The 19,157-nt window shown below is 36.3% G+C and overlaps 1 protein-coding gene across 2 annotated transcripts in view; it reads left to right on the forward strand.

Moving 5' to 3' along the window:
- Nucleotides 1-552: 552 nt before the first annotated feature.
- LOC118897706 (gamma-crystallin F) overlaps nt 553-19,157 on the forward strand; it is a 77,662-nt gene continuing 59,057 nt past the window's right edge. For both annotated transcript variants that reach the window (XR_005020536.1, XR_005020535.1), the window contains exons 1-3: nt 553-769; nt 3,473-3,595; nt 4,412-4,566. The gene's annotated coding sequence lies outside the window, so the exon portion shown is untranslated. The remainder of the gene's footprint in view (nt 770-3,472; nt 3,596-4,411; nt 4,567-19,157) is intronic.

Consider the following 19,157-nt stretch of genomic DNA (forward strand, 5'->3'; position numbering starts at 1 on the left):
GTGGGGCCCAGACAGCTCGGTCCACCTGGCCAGTTGCCAAGGCATGGAGACCCCCCCTCCCCCACCTTTTCCCAGCTGAGGCTTCCGCTGCACAAGAGACACCCGGGAGAGGGATGTGCAAAGCCCCCTACACAGTAGCAGAAGTAGTGACAGATATCTTCCCTGGGCGCAAATCGGTTGGAATCTGTGACTGGGAGAACAAATGCTGTAAAGTTAAGGAAAAGAAAAAAAACAAACGAGAGAAAGGGAGTCCGGGAATGGAGAGAGAGGGAGAGGTGGAAGAGAAGAAAGAGGTGGAGAAGACAAGGAAGAGCGGAAGGTGCCCCTGCTGTGGCCGCGGCCGCCAACAGCCCCGCCCAGTCTGAGCGCAGCCTGGGAAGCAGACCACTCGCGCGGCCGCCACGCCCCCAGCAGGCCCGCCTCCTGCACCTCTCAGGCTCCGCCCCGTAGAAGCCCCGCCCGACTCCCTGGCCCTATGGGTGGGCACAGCGGCAGCGTCCGGGAGCGTCCGGGAGGGGAGGGCAGCTGTCCCGCGTGCCCCGCACCCAGCCCGACGCACGGCGGAGACCGCGAGTGTGGCCGCCTCAGAGCGCTAGACTAGGCCGGCCACATGCGGGCCAGGGGATGCGGGGCCTCCACTAGAGAATCCCGCTCCACCACCGTGACCAGCAACAAAGTGAGACCAGCGCCCTCAGGACAGAGGGACCCAGCGGACCTTCTTTTCTGACGTCCTTGGGCATCTCAGGGGGCGTCAACTTTAGTCTCTCAGGTAGGAGTCCCCCATAGACACCCCTCCTTTCCGTGCTCCATCACTGTGAGGCTGGGGTTCCGGTACCCCTCAGTGGACAGAGCTCACTGGCCTTGCCTCCGCAAACCCAACAACAGCTGCATCGAGAATAGACGGAGGAAAATTGGGGGAGTGTGAGGGCAGAGAAGGACTCTTGCCAGTGTAAAAGGTGCAACATAAAAGTTTGCAGAACTAAATTCTATTCCCAGTTCTTCTAATCAGATTCGTTGATTATCCCACATAAAGTTTTTGGCACCTACTGTGTGCCAGGTATTGTTCAGGGCAGGGCATGCATGAGTGACCAACTTACCAAATTACCTTTCCTTATGGAGTTTTCATGACTGTGAGCCAGGTTAGTGATTCAGGGACACGTCACTCAATCCCAATCAAGCTCTCTCTCCACCCTCACCCACCCTTTCTTAGTTGTGAAAATAATGCCTGTCCCACACACCTTATATATTAAATTTACAAAGATAATGAGAGAATACATAAGAACACAGAAGACTCTTTGAACACTATAAAGAACTCTATAAATGTAACCCATTAAACTGCACTGAAAAAGAAAAATTACATCCTAAGCATTTTCTGAGTTCAAAGTCCAGCTGAGAAAAAATGGACAATATGTGACAGCATCTGGCACTTTGATCAGTTAGAAAACCTAACCAGTAAAAAATGAAATTCTTAGATTTTATTTTAAATTTTGAGTTATTGGATTTCTCTCCTGTTCACACACAGAAGGCAATCTGAGAGCGCCCTGGAATTGCCTTCACTTTGGCTCTCCTGAGTTGAGGTATCCCACTCTCCTTGGTGATGAAAAATGACAGCAAATAAACAATGGTGACCTTGTTCGGATGGTGAAAGATTTTTGTAACCAATATCATGACTTCACAGAGAGTTGCAAAGCTGGATTACTTCAAGGAGTACAAAAGAAATTTGTCGATTTTAGAATTTGGTTATATTAACTATACGCCCCATCATCTACTTTACTTCACACATGATGGTGTTTATAAGATCTTGGAGCAGTTAAAACTGCTAAAATCCCCTTCAAAATAACTCATAATCAACTTTCAAACTGACCATTAGAGCTATCCTGGAATTATGGCCCATAAAGTCTCGGTGTAAGAGAGGTTAAGATGACAGTGACCATCAGGACAGCAGCCTCTGGACAGCATTCTTGGCCACATGTTGCTCTCCGTGTGTGGTAGTCACACAGTATTTTAGGTCAGGCCTCCGGAGACTGAGGCTTCTATCAAAGTTCAGTCAGCTTCAAAATTACAATGAGGTTCTGCACTCCCTTCCACTTGCTCTATTTCTCTCCCAAATTTACAGTTTTATGCCTGTCAAAAGAGAAGAATTTGGAAAGTAGGGGATTAAAGTCAGGTACCCTGGTGACTCCTACAAAGACTACTGTAATAATTCAATAATAATGGCAAACTATCCTATATTGTTTATACACTTTCATTGAATGCTTACAATAACCCCATGAGATAGATGGATCAGAGAGGTGTTTGTTTTTTTTTAACATCTTTATTGGAGTATAATTGCTTTACATTGTTGTGTTAGTTGCTGCTGTATAACAAAGTGAATCAGCTATATGTATACACATACCACCATATCCCCTCGCTATTGCGTCTCCCTCCCACCCTCCCTATCCCACTCCTCTAGGTGGTCACAAAGCACTGAGCTGATCTCCCTGTGCTATGCAGCTGCTTCCCACTAGCTATCTATTTTACATTTGGTAGTGTATATATGTCCATGCCACTCTCTCACTTCGTCCCAGCTTACCCTTCCCCCTCCCTGTGTCCTCAAGTCCATTCTCTACGTCTGTGTCCTTATTCCTGTCCTGCCCCTAGGTTCATCAGAACCATTTTTTTTTTTTTTTAGATTCCATATATATGTATTAGCATACGGTATTTGTTTTTCTCTTTCTGACTTATTTCACTCTGTATGACAGACTCTAGGTCCATCCATGAGAAGTGGGTTTTGGGCCCAGTTAGACTAAATTCAGAGAATAGGTTCTTAACCATTAGGCTACATGGCCTCCCAGCAAAAACTAAAATGATGACAAACCTGTGATGGTTAATTTTATATGTTAACTTGACTGGACCATAGGTTACCCAGATATCTGGTTAAACATTATTCTGGGTGTGTTTGTGAGGATGTTTCTAGATAAATTAACATTCGCATTGGTAGACTGGGTTAAGCAGATTGCTGTTCCCATTATGGGTGGGCCTAATCTGTTGAAGACCTGACTAGAACAAAAGGCTAAGGGAGAATTTGCTCTCACTGCCTGACTGTCTTCAAGCTGGACTCAGACTCAGACTGATAACTATACTATGAGATCTCCTGGTTCTCCAGCTTGCAGACTGCAGATCTTGGAACTTCTCAGCCTCCATAATCATGTTAGCCAATTCCTCATAATAAATATCAAGAAATCTCTTTTTCTTTTCTGTCTCTCTCCATATACACGTGTATATATATATATATATACACATATGCATGTGTGTGTACATATCCTATTGGTTCTGTTTCTCTGGAGAACCCTGACAAAACCAATAGGTTTACTGTCAGCCAGAGTATCTTTACTGGATTTATTGGAAATAAGGAGCCCTTGGATCTTCTTCCAAGGTCAGAGATATGTGATAAAAAGGACACTAATTTCTGTTTATTTATTTTTTCCTCTAGATCCAGAAGCAGACCAAAGCAGCAAACAGATGATCACAAAAGTAACATGTGCTCCTCTGTGTGTGCCAGGTTAAACCTTGATCAAGAATGTTCTGGATGAAAGACAGTACAGATAGTTAAAAGGTGAAGTACAAAACTAGATTCTTTCTGACACATGAGAAGTCTTCTCAGTGGCAAGCTGGATATGCCACTTTGTTTTAATATAATTTCTAGTTCCTTTTTCTTAAGGAATTCAGCTGAGATAAACATCAGTACTTATTTGTAAAAGCAAGAGTGTATCAAAGTTATTGCAAACTTTGAAATGGAAATATAATGATCCACCTGCTATGGATGTTTTATGCAGATATGCACACAAAAGTGAAAATGCTTGCATTATGTTTACCTCCGTATATATGAAATTGAAGACCTGTGTGCCCTACACGGAATGGCTGCATGCCCCCAGTGAAATTGCCTGTCTGATCTGCCTGCTTCTTTCATTTCAGCAGACGTTCCTTTAGTAATTGCAGTTTTTTAGTTTCTATAGTTGAGAAATGTTCGTGAAATCCACTTACATTTTTTTCCAGGAAAGTCAGAGGTAGAATGGATTCATTCTAAATTAGCAGCATGTGAATATCCCACAGCACAGTACACAGAGAACTATTTCAATAAGTATAACCAGTTATTTGGAGACAAAACGTGTGACAAAGACACTGCTTCTTCTTGGAAGAAGCATTATCAAAGTGAATAAGGCTGCTGCTTACAAGTTGACAAATGGGTTAAAAATAAACACAGTCGCCTGATGCAAACACTTATTATCAGTGTGAATAAATAAGAGATTAGGTGTGTATATGTATCTTGCTTGTGTGTTATCGCCTGGGATGTTAACACTGGACCATTTTATGTACAGAAATGTCATGGACTTGATAAAAATATATTGCAATTAATTGTTTTTGTTTTCAGCAAAAATATTTGCAGGCTCCGTGTGGCACAGTCCGAGAGCTACTGTCCTACAGGAAGCAGGAAATGATGGATGCGAAAATACAAGTGGAAGTGTTACCTAGGCAAGAGGAAGAAATATTTATTCATCTGAGACAAGAGTAAAAGAAGATAGAGAGGTGAGAATAGAATGTGCATTCACATATGTAATTGAATACATTGCTTTAAGGAGTATGACATACTGTGGGATTTTAGGTATAACCATAACCAGGGGAGATATTTTTGGACAGGGGACCTATTTTAAGAGATATTACCTATAAAAGTGACTGCCTAGGTTGCCATGCAAAATTAGCTCTGAAGTACCCATCAGAAGTCAGTCACATTATGTGGTATTTATAAGCATCCATTTAGAGTCAGAAAGAGCTGAGTTTGAATTTCTTAATAGCTGTGTAACTTTGAATAATTTCTCAAAATTATCTTGAATAAAATATATTTTTGTAATAAAACTTACCTCATGGGATTGTTGTTAGAATAAAATTTAATATGATCCTAAGTGTTCAATAAATGCTGGTATTAGCTAAATAACAAAGTTAATGTTGTGTCAGTAAAAAGATAACTTGGGTCATCTTCTAGGAATTAAAAGGCTTCTAGGCTGTCTCCAAAGAGTGAGGTAGAAGAATCATGCATTGCAGGTAGAAATTAAACATTATGTGTGTATATATAATATGTATATGCACATATAAAATGATATAATCACACATGTATTTACACATACACGCATATACATGTATATGCTGTATGTAGAGATTCTGTTATATCCTTTAATAATTCACACTTTTTATATGGTTTTATAAACAAAATTCAAGGGAAATACTCCAAAAAAAGCAGGCAAGAGTTTTAAGAAATATTTTGGCAGTGGGTAAGAAATATAGTTAGTTTGGTTATGTTTCCTGCTTTTGAACATGTGTTACGTAAAAAAGAATTCTTAAAAATTTGGATTGTGATTATTTTATTTTGATGAGATGAAGAAAAGGGAAGAGAATGTAGTAGCCTATGAGTATGAGGGATTTCCCAAAGAATGTTGGTATTCTTACCTGCCTTTGCAAAAAGAGAAGTAAAAACAAGTATTGAATATTTCAAGTTTAATTATTGAGTATATTCTATTTAAAAAATGAATGAGGAGATCTGGCTGTCAACCGTGTTGACCCTTCAAGTAAAATAAGATAGTTATGACAATAATTCTGGACTTACAGGGACTTAAGAAGCGAGTTAATGAGGGACAAGCTTCTGTTTCTGATGTAATTACCTTGGGGAAGTGGAACTGTTTATGAGATGGCCCGTTTCTGACGGACAAATGTGGGTGTATAGGAGTGGGCCCCCTAACCTGGGAATGGTGGGCTTTCAAAGTGTGCCTATGCAGGCAACGCTCTAACAACTAGCTACACCTCCTCTGTGATTCCGCTGAAGCATCCATGTCATAATCTAAGAACACCATTGATCTCCCATCTAACTCCAGTCATATTTACCTTGAAAAAGGAGTATCTGGGCCAGGCAGATATCCTCACCTCAGTGAAAACAATTAAAGCAGAGGGCATCTTCATTTCTTCCTTGTCCTTAGTACTCCTTACAAACCTTGTTTTTCCCTTTCAACTTTGTGTTGAGAAATGCTCAAATCTCCTGAACCAGGCTGAGATGAGAAAGGATTTGAAAAAGAAATCTGGAAGCCGTTCTATAACACACCAGTTTTGTTCACAAAGCCAATGTTTCTAAACCAGCAACTTAAGAGTGCTGGAGCCAAAAAAAGTAAATGGTTTCTTGTCTTCTGCTAGGAATAGTGATGCTTTATTCCATAAAGTAGTGTTTATATTATTCTTATTCTTGAGCTTTCAATGCGATACTTGCTCCAGAGGACAGACTAAGAATTGTAAAAAACAGACTGTCATCTTGCTACCTTTTATAACTTACACGTTCTTATACATTTATACATTCTTTAAAAGTAATTTGAGGGACTTCGTTGGTGGTCCAGCAGTTAAGACTTTGCCTTCCAATGTAGGGGGTGTGGGTTTGATCCCTGGTCGGGGAGCTAAGATTCCACATGCCTCGTGGCCAAAAAAGAAAGAAAGAAAGAAAGAAAACAGGAGCAGTATTGTAACAAATTCAATAAAGACTTTAAAAAAATGGTCCACACACACACAAAATCTTTAAAAAAAAAAGTAATTTGAATTTTTAAAGTGTTCTGAGACTCACTTGTCTCCACTAATCTCAAGTTAAGAAGTGAACTTAAAACCTAAAAGTAAAAAAGAGGTTCTAGTTCAATATAATTGAAGTCTCTCTCAATTATAGTAAAATATTGAATTAAAGACAACATTTTTTCATTTTATGAAAGATAATTGATAATTATCAATTATTTGAACATGGTATTAAACCAAGTTAAATTATTTCTGAATGTTAGCACAAAAGCACTTTGAGTTTTGGAAAGAGAGAAATTTAAATTAAGCATCAAAGCTGAAAAGAATATTGTTAGAAATGTTCCATCAACATTTTCCACCCGACTGTTGTGAATCCCATATCTGCTTTTGAGGAGATATCTTTTCTTATTCTTGCCCTTGAACATATGTATTCTATTTCCAAGTAAATAAACAGCCATCCTTTTGAGCTAATAGAAAAAGGAAATGCTTCTCTTGCCTCCTCTCAAATTTGTTACAGTTGGGAATGTTTCCAGTAGTAATTTAACATTTTTGAAGCAATTTTGAAAGATGACTTCCAAATATCATACATTTCATTTAGTTAACTTTATGAAAATTTTAATTAGTAGAAAACCTTTGAAATATGAGTTTGTTAGCAGCCCATTAGGTCATCCATATTTACACAAACCGTGTCTATTTTCTTTCCACTAAAATTAGTTTCTTTCATCTAATTGCCTGTCAATTTAGCTAATGGCAGTTCTCATAAATTATGTCAAATTACTTCCTGAAAGATAAATCGTTATTCTATTAAACTTCAGAGATTTTGTGCAAATGCTCTAGATTTGTTGATGATTTTAAACTTATGTTTTTGCCTGATTAGTGATTATGTTTTAAAGTCTCTTGAGAAGTTTACGTACTTTTATATCTGCATTCATTTGGCCATTTAATAAGGCATTTACTTTAAATAAATATGTTTAAAATTTTTACCTTTCTTATTAAAATAATTCACAATCCCAAATCATCTGTAGTGGCACAAACAATATATAAAATTTATGACTATAAAGAAATAAACATGTTTAATATGTGCCTAATACTATAATCCTCTGCTAAGCACTTTATGTGGTTTATCTATTTTAACCTCATAATCCTTTGATCACTGATAAAGACAACTAAAATGTTATATGCTATTAACATATACATGTTAATATATGCCTTTATGTGTACGTATATATATCTTCTAAGTATATATGTACCTGCATATATATATACACACACATATTGATACATATATATTTATTGATATATACATATCTTTAATTTACATATTTATAAATGCCAAGCGTTTGACTATTGCTTTACTGCCTCTACAGTACAATGGCAAATACTAGCATCCATACATTTAGATATGTATGTTCTTGAAAGAGTCACCTTAGGAAGTTATATGGCTATTCCAATAATATCCCTTTGCTTAGCATATGACATCATTTGTGACTTGCCTTTAGAATTAGCTTATGAATCACACAGAAAATCTTTTCTATTATATTTTGTATCTATACCCCCCTGTTTATCCAAATCTATTTTGTCCAGTGTAATAAACTACTTTATTTCATACTAGTGGTTCAAAAAAAGTTTAGTCTTTTATAAGAATCAGATCTACCATCAAATGAACACATTTTTGTCTCAATTAAAGGCACTTATAATGGGAAGCATGTTTTGAAACTGTGTGAATAGTTACATAGTTTTTGCTTTGTATTTAACAGGAAGGAAGCATAGCATATAGGCTGAGAAGTCAGGCTACAATTCTAGATGTCCTTCTGTCACTTTGACAAGTAACTAATTCCTCTGGGCCTCAGTTTCTCATCTGTAAGATGGAACTGTTACCAACACCTTAAGTTTGCTGTGAGGATGCAATAGCATTGTATAGATGCATATGTCTACTGTAGTTCCATTATAGTTCCATAGGAAGAACCTCATAATTGACAGACTGGTCTTACTCATATACTTGTGCAATGGCATAGAACACTAAAACAGGCATGTTCCTAGTGTCTTCCCTTTCCTGCAAGAAAAAGTTATGCCTTGCCTGATAAACTATTTATGATAGTAGATCAGGCGCAAAAGGGGAGCGTAAGTGTAGAGAGACAGGGAAGTCAGGGTATGAGGAGTGAGGAGTTTGGAGGCATATGGGTGTCGCTAGAGCAGAGAATCTTAAGATCAATTGGTGGGAAGAAAAATGGGTAAGAGATGAAAAAGTGGGGAGGTTTTAAGATGTTTTGATTGGGACTAGGTGTGGCCTTCATATAATTAAGGAGATCAATGTTAAGGTCTTTAATAATTTTATAATTAGTTATTGTGAGTTTTTAAATTCTTATTAAAGAATTAAGTAAATATACTTAATTGAAGTATATTTAATTTACAATGTTGTGTTACTTTCAGTTGTACAGTGAAGTGATTCAGTTATACATATATGTATTATTTTTCAGATTTTCAGATTAATAACCATTATAAGTTATTACAAGATATTGAATATACCTCCCTGTGCTATACAGTAGGTCCTTGTTGTTTATCTATTATATATATAGTAGTATGTATGTGTTAATCCCAAACTCGTAATTTATCTCCCCCCTCCCCCGCCCCCCCGCCCTGCTATCCCCTTTGGTAACCATAAGTTTGTTTTCTATGTCTGTGAGTCTATTTCTGTTTTGTAAATAAGTTCATTTGTATCATTTTTTAGATTCCACATATAAGTGATATCATATGATATTTGTATTTCTCTGACTTCCTTCACTTACTATTATGATTTCTAAATCCATCCATGTTGCTGCAAATGGCATTATTTCATTCTTTTTTATGGCTGAGTAATATTCCGTTGTATATATAAACCACATCTTCTTTATCCATTCATCTGTCAATGGACATTTATGTTGCTTCCATGGCTTGGCTTTTATAAATAGTGCTGCAGTGAACATTGGGGTGCATGTATCTTTTCGAATTAGAATTTTCTTGGGATATATGCCCAGGAGTGGGATTGAAGGATCATATGATAGTTCTATTTTTAGTTTTTTGAGGAACCTCCATACTGTTCTCCATAGTGGCTGTACCAATTTACATTCCCACCAACAGTGTAGGAGAGTTCCTTTTCCTCCACACCCTCTCCAGTATTTATTTTTTATAGACTTTTTAATGATGGCCATTCTTACTGGTGTGAGGTGATAGTTATCTCATTGTAGTTTTGATTTGCATTTCTCTAATAATTAGTGATATTGAGCATCTTTTCCTATAAATGTTGGCCGTCGGTATGTCTTCTTTGGAGAAATGTCTATTTAGGTCTTCTGCCCATTTTTTGATTGAGTTGTTTGGGTTTTTTGATGTTGAACTGTATGAGCTGTTTATTTTGGAAATTAATCCCTTATAGATCAAATCATTTGCAAATATTTTTCTCCCAGTCTGTAGGTTGTCTTTGGTTTTGTTTGTGGTTTCCTTTGCTGTGCAAAAGCTTTTAAGTTTAATTAGGTTCCCTTTGTTTATTTTTGTTTTTATTCCATTACTCTAGGGGATTGATCCAAAAAAATATTGCTGTGATTTATGTCAAAGAGTGCTCTGCCTATGTTTCCCTCTAGGAGTTTTAGAGTATATGGTCTTACATTTAGATCTTTAATCCATTTTGAGTTTATTTTTGTATATGGTGTTAAAGAATGTTCTAATTTCATTCTTTTACATGTAGCTGTCCCTTTTTCCCAGCACCACTTATTGAAGAGACTGTCTTTTCTCCATTATATATTCTTGGCTTTTTTGTCACAGATTAATTGACCATAAGTGCGTGGAGTTATTACTGGGCTTTCTATCCTGTTCCATTGATCTATGTGTCTGTTTTTAGCCAGTACTATACCATTTTGATTACTGTGGCTTTGTAGTATAGTCTGAAGTCAGGGAGCATGATCCCTCCAGCTCCATTCTTCTTTCTCAAGATTGTTTTGTCTATTTGGGGTCCTTCGTGTTTCCATATAAGTTTAAAAATTTTTTGTTCTATATCTGAAAAAATGCCTTTGGTAACTTGATAGGGATTGGGTTGAATCTGTACATTGCCTCGGGTAGTATGGTCATTTTAACAATATCGCTTCTTCCAATCCAGGAACACGGTATATCTTTCTGTCTGTTTGTGTGGTCTTCAGTTTCTTTCACCAACATCTTATAGTTTTCAGAGTTCAGGCCTTTTGCCTCCTTAGGTAGGTTTATTCCTAGGTATTTTATTCTTTGTGATATGATAGTAAGTGTGGCTGTTTCCTTAATTTCTCTTTCTGATATTTCATTATTAGTGTATAGAAATGCAGTAGATTTCTGTGTATTAATTTTGTGTCTTGCAACTTTACCAAATTTGTTGATGAGCCCTAGTAGTTTTCTGGTAGCATCTTTAGGATTTTCTATGTACAGTATCACGTCATCTGCAAACAGTGACAGTTTTACTGCTTCTTTTCCAATTTGGATTCCTTTTATTTCTTTTCCTTCTCTGGTGGCTGTGGCTAGGACTTACAAAACTACTTTGAATAAAAGTGGTGAGAATGGGCATTTTTGTCTTGTTCCTGATCTTAGAGGAAACACTTTCAGCTTTTCACCATTGAGTATGATGTTAGCTGTGGGTTTGTCATATATGACTTTTATTATGTTGAGGTGGGTTCCCTCTATGCCTGCTTTCTGGAGAATTTTTATCATAAATAGGTGTTGAATTTAGTCAAAAGCTTTTTCTGCATCTATTGAGGTGATGATATGGTTTCTATTTTTTAATTTGTTAATGTGGTGTATCACACCAATTTATCTGTGGATATTGATAAATCCTGGCATCCCTGGGATAAATCCCACTTGATCATAGTGTATAATCCTTTTAATGTATTGTTGGATTCAGTTTGCTAGGATTTTGCTGAGGATTTTTGCATTTATGATTATCAGTGATACTGGCCTATAATTTTCTTTTTTTGTGACGTCTGTCTGGTTTTGGTATCAGGGTGATGGTGACCTCACAGAATGAGTTTGGAAGTGTTTTTCCCTCTGCAGTTTTTTAGAATAGTTTCAGGATAGGTGCTAACTCTTCTCTAAATGTTTGGCAGAATTCACCTGTGTAGCCATCTGATCCCGGACTTTTGTTTGTTGGGAGTTTTAAAATTACTGATTCAATTTTGGTACTGGTAGTTGGTCTGCTCATATTTTCTATTTCTTCCTGGTTCAGTCTTGGGAGATTGTACCTTTCTAAGAATTTGTCCATTTCTTCTAGGTTGTCCATTTTATTGGTGTATAGTTGCTCATAGTAGTCTCTTATGATGCTATATATTCCTATGGTGTCAGTTGTAACTTCTCCTTTTTCATTTCTGATTTTATTGTTTTGGGCCCTCTCCCTTTTCTTCTTGATGGGTCTGGCTAAAGGTTTATCAATTTTCTTTATCTTTTCAAAGAACCAGATGTTAGTTTCATTGATCTTTTCTATTTATTTTTTTGTCTCTATTTCATTTATTTCTGCTCTGATCTTTATGATTTCTTTCCTTCTACTAACTTTGGGTTCTGTTTGTTCTTGTTTCTCTAGTTGCTTTAGGTGTAAGTTTAGGTTGTTTATTTGAGATTTTTCTTGTTTCCTGAGGTAAGCTTGCATCACTAAAAACTTCCCTCTCAGAAATGCTTTTGCTGCATCCCATAGGTTTTGGATTGTCATGTTTTCATTTTCATTTGTCTCTAGGTGTTTTTTTATTTCCTCTTTAATTTCTTCAGTGACCCAATGGTTGTTTAGTAGGATATTGTTTAGCCTCCTCATGTTTCTGTCTTTTGCAGTTTTTTCTTGTAGTTGACTTCTAGCCTCACAGCATTGTGGTCAGAAAAGATGCTTGATATGATTTCAGTTTCCTTAAATTTACCAAGGCTTTCTTTGTGGCCCAGCATGTGATCTATCCTGGAGAATGGTCCCTGTGCACTTGAAAAGACTGTGTATTTTGCTGTTTTGGATGGAATGCTCTATAAATATCAATTAAGACCATCTGGTGCAATGTGTCATTTAAGGTCTGTGTTTCCTTATTGATTTTCTGTCTGGATGATATTGTGGTTATTTTTAAAAATCAAAGTAACATGGGTATATTTTGTAATAAATGCCCTTTTAGTTTTTTTCTTCCCATTAATGATGTTAGTAAATATCCAGCTACATTCCTTTTGAATTCCCTTTTACAATGCAGTTAGTATGTTTTTCTCAAGCTGGAATTTTAGAACTTTCCCAAAGCATTTCCATTAGATATTGTATAATTTACTAAAAACATGATGTATAAAGTTGACCACGTTTTCCAAGCTTAACTGATTACAGGTGCTAAAACAATTCTGAATTATTGGGTTCACAAAAATTGCTAAACATCTATAATATGCATTGTTTCAGCAGTGTCTCATTCAATTTGATATTTCTCATTCAATAATGATACTTATAAATTTTGATAGCTGTTGGCCACATTTGGGTGTAATCTGAGTCTATGATAATTAACAAAACAAAAAGACTTTTTCATGACTTGAAACAGTGCTCTCATATTTATTAGTTTGTAGTCTAAGCAAGCTATCATGATTGTGTGTGTGTGTGTGTGTGTGTGTGTGTGTCTGTGTCTATGTGTGTCTGTTTCTATGTACTTCGGTATGAATCTAAGTTATTTCATAAAACACAACATATTGACTCTAAATGTCAAAAAAACTACAAGGGGATGTTGAAATAAGTATAATGTTGAATTAAGAGAGTAATGTGCTGACTTGTTTAACTATTTTGTACAATCCCAAGGAACTACAGAAGCAAACACATTGTTCCAGAAGCAGCAATGGAGTTATAGTTATTTAGATATTTCAGTAGATCCAAGAAGGAATTATTCATACATGCCATGCTGGTTTCAAAGTTGTTTTCTTTTATAATACCACTTTGACATTTCATAGAACTCAGAACAATAGTGAAAGTTAAAATAAACCCTGTTTTCATTGTACTGTCTTTTTGAGAGCAAATGATGCATACTTTAGCTGCGGAGAATTCTGGCATATGTCACATACAGCAGTAGAAAAAAAGAAGCAAATAAAGGAGAGGGGGGAAAGAAAAGAAAGAAAGAGAGAGGGAGAGAGTGTCATGGCTCAGAAATTATGTTAAATACTATCCTATATATTATTCCCTTAAAATTCAAAAAATCCTATATATTATTCACTTAAAATTCAAAAAATCTGCTCATTACATTTTAAAGGAAAAAGCAGGCTTAGGAAATTAAGGTGGCTTGTTCAAATTCACACACCTGATAAAACGTAGAGCTGACTCTTTTCTGATTTTAGAGTCCTTGCATCCTACACTACACATAGAGTCTGAAGATTGATGTATGGCACAATAAATATTTATTGAGACCTTAGATAAATATGGCTGCACATTAATTTTATTTTAACTAAAAATATACTACAATATACGAATTTCATGAAAAATTATTTAATACAGTTTTCAAAGTTCATTATATCAGGATAAAAATAACAGACTGAGTTATTATGCTTCTTTTCTCCCCTTTGTGAAAAATCTTTAAAGCTAGAATATATATAAAATCTGTGACTCCATAGAAAATGAGAAAGGCCATCAGTGATAAACTAAACATTTGGGGAACCCTGAAAATTAGAAAATGAACTGATTTGGATTAAAAGAAGAAACTGCACACAAAATAAAAGTAGCACTGTTAAAAGCAGGAGCAACTCTAGGTAATACCCAGATTTTTATGTTTCCTATGTTGGGAGAGGGAGAGAAGCACTGTAGCACTTATTAGAAATATTGACTCATGAACCACATACAGAAGTGCTAAGCAGCAATTAGTATATGTATTTGCCAATAGCTGGAGAATTTCAGGTGAACACTTAAGCTGAAGAAACAGGGTAATGATCCAGGTTGCTGGCAAAACCCAGGAAAATTTTGGAAGAAAACATCAATTGGCAAACTGTGCCTATCAGCATGTCTTCTGGTCTTCTTTCCATCAAATGGTAATCACTGGAGTATAGAAACTGTAAACCTAAACAGTATCCATAACTGGGCAGATAGAAAACTCCAAACACCAAAATGGACATAAAGAATCATTGAATATTTGAGGAAAACCAACAGCCAAAAGAAGGAATAAACAAACTAAATAAGAGCACACAGAAAGCTGTTAAAATAAGTATAATTAATATCTTTAAACAAATACTTCAGGCCATATTTATTAAGAAGAACGGAATGTCATAAAAATATAAATGTCATAGAAATGATATTTATGTAGAAAAATATAAAATGTCATAAAATTTTATATATTATACATATCATATATATATTTTAAATACTTGAAAGTGGAGTTGAATAGTAAAATGTACACTGCTTAAGAGTGAATTAGAGAGCTGAAAGAAGACACAGAATGGAGGATTCTGTAAGAATATGGTACAGAGTGCAAAAGAACTAAATTAGGAGCTATTGAAGTAAAATTTTAAAGTTGCAATATGCATGCAATTATAGATCCAAGATGGAGAGTAAAGTGTAGAAGGAACTTTCTCAAGCATAAGAAGGACGCTGACCTTCAAATTGAAAGAAATTACTTAGCACTTAGAAAGATACATTTAAAAGACCAACATGGTAAAACTTTAGAAAAACATGGATAAACAGAAAGTTATAAATGTTTCTGCATTTGAGGAAAATGTAGAAAAATATTTGGCACAGAGTAATTTAGAATTCTGTTGACATCAGGTTTCTTATCACCAGGTTTGGATATAGGTAGACAGTGGAGCTGTGTCTTCACAGTCCTGACTAAATGTGATTTTCTATAATAATTGTATGCAGTCAAACTAGAATTCAAGTGATGGAAAAAATTCTCACACATTTATGGATGGAGAACAATTATCAACAGTGGTTACATATTGTCTGTGGGGCAAATATAGGGATTGGTTTACTGTGGTGTTATAAAGTATGTGTATATACATGTATTAAAATTTTTTTTACATCTTTTATTGGAGTATAATTGCTTTACAATGGTGTGTTAGTTTCTGCTTTATAACAAATCAAATCAGCTATACATATACATATATCCCCATATCTCCTCCCTCTTGCGTCTCCCTCCCACCCTCCCTATCCCACTCCTCTAGGTGGTCACAAAGCACTGAGCTGATCTCCCTGTGCTATGCAGCTGCTTCCCACTAGCTATCTATTTTACACTTGGTAGTGTATATATGTCCATGCCACTCTCTCACTTCGTCCCACCTTACCCTTCCCCCTCCCAGTGACCTCAAGTCCATTCTCTACGTCTGCATAGAGACATAGAGAATGGACTTTATTCCTGTCCTGCCCCTAGATTCTTCAGAACCTTTTTTTTTTTTTTTAGATTCCATATATATGTGTTAGCATACGGTATTTGTTTTTCTCTTTCTGACTTCACTCTGCATGACAGACTCTAGGTCCATCCACCTCACTACTGATAACTCAATTTCGTTTCTTTTTATGGCTGAGTAATATTCCATTGTATATATGTGCCACATCTTCTCTACCCATTCATCTGTCGATGGACACTTAGGTTGCTTCCATGTCCTGGCTATTGTAAATAGTGCAGCAATGAACACTGTGGTACATGACTCTTTTTGAATTATGGTTTTCTCAGGGTATATGCCCAGTAGTGGGATTGCTGGGTCATATGGTAGTTCTATTTTTAGTTTTTTAAGGAACCTCCATACTGTTCGCCATAGTGGCTGTATCAATTTATATTCCTCCAACAGTGCAAGAGTGTTCCCTTTTCTCCACACCCTCTCCAGCATTTATTGTTTGTAGATTTTTTGATGATGGCCATTCTGACTGGTGTAAGGTGATACCTCATTGTAGTTTTGATTTGCATTTCTCTAATGATTAGTGATGTTGAGCATCCTTTGATGTGTTTGTTGGCAATCTGTATATCTTCTTTGGAGAAATGTCTGTTTAGGTCTTCTGCCCATTTTTGGATTCGGTTGTTTGTTTTTTTTGATACTGAGATAAACGAGCTGCTTGTAAATTTTGGAGATTAATCCTTTGTCAGTTGCTTCATTTGCAAATATTTTCTCCCATTCTGAGAGTTGTCTTTTCATCTTGTTTAAGGTTTCCTTTGCTGTGCAAAAGCTTTTAAGTTTAATTAGGTCCCATTTGTTTATTTTTGGTTTTATTTCCATTTCTCTAGGAGGTGGGTCAAAAAGGATCTTGCTGTGATTTATGTCATAGAGTGTTCTGCCTATGTTTTCCTCTAAGAGTTTTACAGTATCTGGCCTTACATTTAGGTCTTTAATCCATTTTGAGTTTATTTTTGTGTATGGTGTTAGGGAATGTTCTAATTTCATTCTTTTACATGTAGCTGTCCAGTTTTCCCAGCACCACTTATTGAAGAGGCTGTCTTTTCTGCACTGTATATTCTCGCCTCCTTTATCAAAAATAAGGTGACCATAGGTGCGTGGGTTTATCTCTGGGCTTTCTATCCTGTTCCATTGATCTATATTTCTGTTTCTGTGCCAGTACCATACTGTCTTTATTACTGTAGCTTTGTAGTATAGTGTGAAGTCAGGGAGCCTGATTCCTCCACCTCTGTTTTTCCTTCTCAAGATTGCTTTGGCTATTCGGGATCTTTTGTGTTTCCATACAAACTGTGAACTCTTTTGTTTTAGTTCTGTGAAAAATGCCAGTGGTAGCTTGATAGGGATTGCATTGAATTTGTAGATTGCTTTGGGTAGTAGAGTCATTTTCACAATGTTGATTCTTCCAATCCAAGAACAGGGTATATCTCTCCATCTGTTTGTATCATCTTTAATTTCTTTCATCAGTGTCTTACAGTTTTCTGCATACAGGTCTTTTGTCTCCTTAGGTAGGTTTATTCCTAGATATTTTATTCTTTTTGTTGCAATGGTAAATGGGAGTGTTTCCTTAATTTCTCTTTCAGATTTCTCATCATTAGTGTATAGGAATGCAAGAGATTTCTGTGCATTAATTTTGTATCCTGCTACTTTACCAAATTCATTGATTAGCTCTAGTAACTTTCTGGTAGAGTCTTTAGGATTCTCTATGTATAGTGTCATGTCATCTGCAGACAGTGACAGCTTTACTTCTTCTTTTCCAGTTTGGATTCCTTTTATTTCTTTTTCTTCTCTGATTGCTGTGGGTAAAACTTCCAAAACTATGTTGAATAATAGTGGTGAGAGTGGACAACCTTGTCTTGTTCCTGATCTTAGAGGAAATGGTTCCAGTTTTTCACCATTGAGGACAATGTTGGCTGTGGGTTTGTCATATATGGCCTTTATTATGTTGAGGGAAGTTCCCTCTATGCCTACCTTCTGGAGGGTTTTTATCATAAATGGGTGTTGAATTTTTTCGAAAGCTTTTACTGCCTCTATTGAGATGATCGTATGGTTTTTATTCTTCAATTCATTAATATGGTGTATCACATTGATTGATTTGGGTATATTGAAGAATCCTTGCATTCCTGGGATAAACCCCACGTGATCATGGTGTATGATCCTTTTCATGTGCTGTTGGATTCTATTTGCTAGTATTTTGTTGAGGATTTTTGCATCTACGTTCATCATTGATATTGGCCTGTAGTTTTCTTTCTTTGTGACATCTTTGTCTGGTTTGGTATCAGGGTGATGGTGGCCTCGTAGAATGAGTTTGGGAGTGTTCCTCCCTGTGGTATTTTTTGGAAGAGTTTGAGAAGGATAGGTATTAGCTCTTCTCTAAATGTTTGATAGAATTCGCCTGTGAAGCCAATTGGTCCTGGGCTTTTGTTTGTTGGAAGATTTTTAATGACAGTTTCAATTTCAGTGCTTGTGATTGGTCTGTTCATATTTTCTATTTCTTCCTGGTTCAGTCTCAGAAGGTTGTGCATTTCTAAGAATGTGTCCATTTCTTCCAGGTTGTCCATTTTATTGGCATAGAGTTGCTTGTAGTAATCTCTCATGATCCTTTGTATTTCTGCAGTGTCAGTTGTTACTTCTCCTTTTTCATTTCTAATTCTATTGATTTGAGTCTTCTCCCTTTTTTTCTTGATGAGTCTGGCTAAGGGTTTATCAATTTTGTTTATCTTCTCAAAGAACCAGCTTTTAGTTTTATTGATCTTTGCTATTGTTTCCTTCATTTCTTTTTCATTTATTTCTGATCTGATCTTTATGATGTCTTTCCTTCTGCTAACTTTGAAGTTTTTTTGTTCTTCTTTTTCTGATTGCTTTAGGTGTAAGGTTAGGTTGCTTATTTGAGATGTTTCTTGTTTCTTGAGGTAGGATTGCATTGCTATATATTTCCCTCTTAGAACTGCTTTTGCTGTATCCCATAGGTTTTGGGTCATCATGTTTTCATTGTCATTTGCTTCTAGATATTTTTTGATTTCCTCTTTGATTTCTTCAGTGATCTCTTGGTTATTTAGTAATGTATTTAGTATTTAGTAGTAGCCTCCATGTGTTTGTATTTTTTCAGATTTTTTCCTGTAACTGATATCTCGTCTCATAGCGTTGTCATTGGAAAAGATGCTTGATATGATTGCAAATTTCTTAAATGTTTCAGGGCTTGATTTGTGACCCAAGGTGTGATCTATTCTGGAGAG

This window comes from Balaenoptera musculus, chromosome 7, assembly GCF_009873245.2.
Source record: "Balaenoptera musculus isolate JJ_BM4_2016_0621 chromosome 7, mBalMus1.pri.v3, whole genome shotgun sequence".
Lineage (NCBI taxonomy): Eukaryota > Metazoa > Chordata > Mammalia > Artiodactyla > Balaenopteridae > Balaenoptera > Balaenoptera musculus.